Source organism: Hyposmocoma kahamanoa, unplaced genomic scaffold (assembly GCF_003589595.1).
Source record: "Hyposmocoma kahamanoa isolate Upper Pololo Valley unplaced genomic scaffold, ASM358959v1 93, whole genome shotgun sequence".
NCBI lineage: Eukaryota > Metazoa > Arthropoda > Insecta > Lepidoptera > Cosmopterigidae > Hyposmocoma > Hyposmocoma kahamanoa.
The window spans coordinates 17,493,666-17,499,872 of NW_020654810.1; the positions used below are offsets into that span (position 1 = coordinate 17,493,666).

The 6,207-nt window shown below is 34.4% G+C and overlaps 1 non-coding gene across 1 annotated transcript; it reads left to right on the top strand.

Annotated features, from left to right (window-relative positions):
- Positions 1 to 5,497: 5,497 nt before the first annotated feature.
- LOC113237680 lies at positions 5,498 to 5,702 on the top strand. Its single transcript, XR_003311056.1, has one exon. It is a non-coding gene; the product is annotated as a small nucleolar RNA U3 (small nucleolar RNA).
- The last annotated feature ends 505 nt before the right edge of the window (positions 5,703 to 6,207 follow it).

Consider the following 6,207-nt stretch of genomic DNA (forward strand, 5'->3'; position numbering starts at 1 on the left):
ATTTCACACTTTCGTTCACATAACTTGTTTCATTGTTGGGCTTAGCAAATACAATTGCAGCAACCATTTGAAGTAATTAATTTAATCAGTAGGGCTAGCACGACATGCGAGAACAGCAGTACCTCGCGCTAAGTCGCTCTCGTGCTAGTCGCGCCCTACCGTGCCAGCCCTACAAGTTGTGATTGATTCCATCAAGTATCTTGATAGCCTAACTTGTTTAAAGTCTTTTTGTTTTATTTATCAATTTTTTCGTTAATAAGTAACAAATTGAATGTTTTTAGTTGAAATGTTTTAACTGAACTTTATTTAATGATTCAAAGCGTATTATTGTGACGTAAGCTTTCGATAAACCACATATAATACACATCAACAACATTCATTGAAATATTTCTGTATATCACACAAGGAGATTATTTGGGCTTACGCAACCACTCACACAAGATCTTTACAATATCTACACAACTTTTCTAATAGCAACTATAGCGAGTTCAAGTTAAACTGGCATTATATTACATGGCCCGGATGTATGTGATATTGACATTTCTTGCCTTCTGAACTGGCTACCGGGAGTAAACTTTTGCGAAATAAAATTTACTTCTTAGACACAAGAACAAAAACAGTACATGAACACTTACAACTTATGTGCGCAAACGCGGCCTTATCGTTAAGAACGATCTCTTCCAGACAACCGTTGAGATAGAGGAAGGCTCATCAGAGCGGGATACGTAGTGTGCCAATAGCAAAATTTGAATTGTATGAATAAACAAAAACTCTCATTATATTTTATCAAATAATAAATACCGATATTGCATACCTATATATACATTAGTATATATAAATATACATAAATATACTTATACTTACCACTAAATACATACAAGACATTAAAATAATGACACGAGCAAAAAAAATCGATTCGAATAACGCAACGTGCATTTGTACGTACGTGATTTTAAAAGGGTTCCCGGTGATATTTGTAAGGTTCTTAGCAAATTTGTTCGTGACTATGGCTATGTATACACGGTACCCTTTAAAATGTAGAGAAATATAATTTTGGAAACTAGTATTAGTTTCAATGCGATGTTCTCATACTTCAAATGTACAGCATTAAATTATGTAAGTTTTTAATCTAAAACGATAATTGCGACAAAAGATAAAAGTCGCGTCATAATGTAATATACCGAGGCAAGTTGTGTGGGCAGTCTGCGCTTCTGGAAAATTTGGCTACAAAGGTCGGTTGTATTAAAAATTCATAACAGTCGTGTTTATTCGAGTATTTTTAGGACAGTTAACTTAGAAAGTGCCTTAGGTTAAGCTTTTGATTTTTTTTGGACTTTAAATTTTCATAAAAACGTAGATATTATCTGAAATAATTAATTTAGGAAGTTCCTTATGACTGAAACTCAATGTGTGATTTTATAAGACTTGAACACTGATTATAATATTTTGTTCTATTTAACCATCAGAATTGATCTCATATTTTAAAGTAGTTCAATATTAAATAGTGCAGCCCTTTGGTTGTTTTAGAGCATTTTATAGTAATTTAAATATTTTTTATGAATATTTCCATATTAGTATTTAATACTTGTCTTAAAATAAAGTTTTATATGAAACTTATAGTTTTACAAATGAATATTGTTAAACATAGGAAATGAAACTATTTTTCCGGATTTAAATCGCGTATATTTGGTTTTTCAAACAAACCGAGAGGTGGTACAGTCTTCAACCAGTTATGTCAAATATTGATGCAAACCACCCTATTTTTTTCACTATAGGTACAATAGTTATTAATTAAATACCTTATTTTTAATTTTACAAAAAAACTTTCCAATTTACGCTATATTAAGTTTTACAAATTATTTTATCGAATGAATTTTAATTAAGTTCAATTTATTATTAATTATTAATAGAAATTAGAATAAACTAAAATATATTAATTAGTACTGCAGTCTGATGTCTGTTTGGGATTTTTCATTAGAGGAAATACTGGATCCCAAACTGGTGGTACGGAGAAACCATCTTCCCTGTTGAAATTAGGATGTTTTTTAATTTCAATGGCCTCTCGCAGCATCCTGGGTAGATAACGGACGTCTTTTGCAAGGACCTGGGGTTTGTGAAACTTCATTGAATGTGTAGGTTTATCCATGACATGCTCGCAGACTGCAGACTTGTTTACGCGACGGTGTTTGACATCAGCTATATGTTCTTTGACGCGTGTACAAATACTTCGCTTTGTTTGTCCAACATAAGAGAGACCGCACTCACAGTCAAGCTTGTAAACTCCTGCATCCTGTAAGGGGCTGTTACATTTCACGTGTCGCAGGAACTGAGAAATCTTCCTCAGGGGCTTGAAGTAGGTCTTTATAGATGCGCGCCTGAGGACTCTTCCGATCTTGTCTGTAACACCTCTCACGTAAGGTAAGATGGCAGGTCTTCGCTCGACTGTTGGTGGTTTCACACGAGGCCTGTGGCATTGGCGTGGAATCTTCAACTTATTCGCATGTAGGACTTGCTTTATATGTTGAAGTTCCCCTGCCAGATGATTACTGTCGCAGACACCATGTGCTCTCTGAAACAAAGATTTGCCCACGGTAGCTAACTGGCTAGGATGGTGATGGGAATTACCATTGAGATACCTATCTGTATGGATTTTCTTTCGAAATACATTATGGACTAAGGTGTTATTAGGATTTCTTTTAATTAAAACATATAAGAAAGCTAAAGTACCACAATTCTCTTGTTCCATGGTAAATTGGATCTTAGTACTAAAAGAATTAAGATGGTCCAAGAAAGAAGGTATGCTATCTTTAGGTAATATTGTGAAAGTATTATCAAAGTACCGTTTGAAAATCTTCGGCCTAGCTGGGGCCATGGGTAAAACTCGCTCCTCGAAGTCTTCCATGAAAATATCGGCAACAACGGGAGATACCGGGGAGCCCATTGCTATACCGTCAATTTTGTAAAATTAAAAATAAGGTATTTAATTAATAACTATTGAAACTATATATATATAGTGAAAAAATAGGGTGGTTTGCATCAATATTTCACATAACTGGTTGAAGACTGTACCACCTCAGTCAACCGTGACCATGGGACCTGTAAAGGGCCCGAAACGTCGGTTTGTTTGAAAAAACAAATGTACTCGATTTAAATCCGGAAAAATTGTTTCATTTCCTATGTGTAACAATCGCGAAAACCTAAGAACTCGAAATATTGTAAAAGTTTAAGAGATGCTTATTTTTATTAAAACAATAGTAAGGTACCAATTTGATCTCAATTGTTATCCTACCTTAGAAGTTTTAATTTTTTTAAATGGTGTTTTGTTGATTGTCATTCATTTATGTTTTTACCTTTTCAGTAGGCACTAATAAGAGAATTCTTTGAATAATATTCTCAGGAAGAAGATTTAATAAACCGTTTATTTTTGTAAAATTGAGTTTTATTTTGACATAATTTTTGTGATATTGAGCCAAATTTTGAATGCAAAAGGGATTTTTGTAGTTTTTATCTTCATAAGTAACAGCTATTACAAAGTACATTATTTTTATTGATAAAGAACTTAACAAACGCGTCCAATGATATATAACATGTTATATTCAAAAATAAAGATAAGGAAATATTTAAAAAAATCGTGATCTAAATTTTATATTGGCAGTCCTGTAAAGTTTATGAGTTTTGATTTGTGGCTTTTTTGCATTCAATGAGCGATATGTACTGCATATGTGTATAGAGACATGAGCGGAATGGCTAGAAACATTTAAGTAGGCTTTATTAGATAATATTTATATTTTATCTAACTCCCAAGCGCTTAAATATAGAATGACAAACTATAGACGTTAAATCTAATGAATTGAGCATACAATATAATGGTACAGTCAAAGACGAAAAAAATATTACGAAAACATTTGAAGCTCCGATTTGATACAATACTGTGATAATAATCTTTGGTTTTTCCTTTTTTACGCCTGTAGACAATTACAAAAGGATTTCAAACATATTGAATTTGTTTTGTTATATTTTCGTTCATAAAACATGCAAAATTATTACTTGCCAACGTGGTTCTGAAAACTGAGACCAATTACGAATACCGATACTCGTATTGACAAACAAAAATGCTATAATTTCGTTTGGAGAACTTTGTTGTTACTTCGACTTTGACGACTCCATATCTTATAATTATCTTTCTTTGGAAATGGAACCATGTTTTCAGATTTAAATCACTTATTTGTTTTTTTTTTCTGATTGCCAAAAAAGTCAGCCCTGTCCGTGGGATCTGTAAAAAACCTGAAACATTGGATTTGTTAGTTCATTCCCATTTTTAACACCAAGTGACGGGACGACCAAGACGTGCGCCTAAGCGATAACTGTTGCAGTTTGTTTGTTTGCAGACATAAGTTGGCAAGTCCCATGTGCCTATATTTTCACTTACCCTTCTAAACCGGAACACAGAAATGTTCCTTTTACTTATTCGCAGAAATAGGTAACGTGGCAGTACCTCACTGGACGAACTCTTTCGCAAGGAGCTCTATTGTTATTAAAACAATTTTGAGAACTGTATGAAGTTTGCGTCTTCTACTTCACTGATGAGGTCCCTGTACAGGCTTGCTTGCACAAGTAAGTGTATTTACCGTATAACCAAAGATTAATAATGATAGGGAGGGACACTATAAACAAGCCTTAAGTAATAAGGATATGGGACTTTTCATTTCCAAAATAGCAATCACGGAAACCTAAGAAATCGGGCTTATTTTGTTTATTATATTAGTTTCGTCTTTTGTACGAGTAGTTACTGTACCTAGTATTTGTTCTTAATTTCTCTTTGCCTAATGGTATATTATGTAACTGATGAGAGATAGTCTTTGTCGTAAAGCCTGCGTACATAATGTGTTCGAATCCGCACTGTAATGTTGTTATTGGAACGTAAGATTTCATTCTTACTCGCAAATCTTTATTGTATATGACATTCGGAGGCTATTCAACACAAAGGAATCTTCCTAAAAAACGGCCCGGGGACCTATAAAGCGGTATAATGGCATGATTATATATGCTGAGGGAGACGTTAACAACTTTTCATCCAATTTTTTTTAATGCGACTTTATTTTGTAACTCTGATTATGGCCGTTATGATGTTTTTTTTATGGATTTGGTTAGGTGCGTCGTTGTTATTACAATGGTATTTTTTACATTGAAATGGGAAAGATCATAGTCATTAAATCAGCTTGTAAATTGTTGTTTCAACTTACAGACAGAAACTATTGTAATCAAGATACTGTCAATATCGTTAAAGCAGGCAAAGTCCCAATATATCTCTATTTTAAACTACGTGCTCAAGCGTCACTGGTATTGACTGTGACGTCATTTAACGCATCCGATCATTCCAACATGGTCGCAAATAGTTACCTTGAAACACCGCTAGATGGTATTAGTTGTATCCTGAAACGCGCTATCGTTTTGTTACATACGGAGGATAAGTAGTTTCGGGTGTAAAAGTGAAGTTAAGACCTTACTTCATAGGATCATTTCTATAGTAAGCTCTTCAAGCGAGTTTCACAATACGTGAGATTCTGTTAGCCACGAAGATGAGACGTGGCGCGGCGCCTTGAGCGTGAGGCGGGCGATGGTGGATCACCATCAGCCCTCGATGATCGTTCGCTCCCTCATGCGAGTGGGGGAGGGTGGGGCGTTGTCGCTTTCTGAGTGGTTAATTTTTTGAACCCCTTTTATAACTAAAAGATTATCGATTTCTTCGATTTTCGCGATTGTTACAAGTAGGAAATGAAACTATTTTTCTGGATTTCAATCGCGTATATTTGTTTTTTCAAACTAAAAGAATATTTAGTCCTGTGCTAATACCGGCTGAATCATGGCTTGATTCCCACCCAATACATGTATGAAAAATAAGTTTTGTTTACGGGCTGTTTAGAAACTATTAAAAATAATTGAGTTCTTAGATTTTCGTGATTGTTACACTTAGGAAATTAAACTACTTTCACTACCCATGGTCACGGTTGACTGATGGGACCTGTAAAGGGCCCGAAACGTCGGTTTGTTTGAAAAAACAAATATCCGCTATTCAAATCCGGAAAAATAGTTTCATTTTAATTTTCAACTTTAACGTTCACTTTAGAGAAAATTTTAGTACCGTCGTTAGCAAACCAGAGACGTGTTTACCCTCATGAGCGCACGACATTAATATTTACACATGGA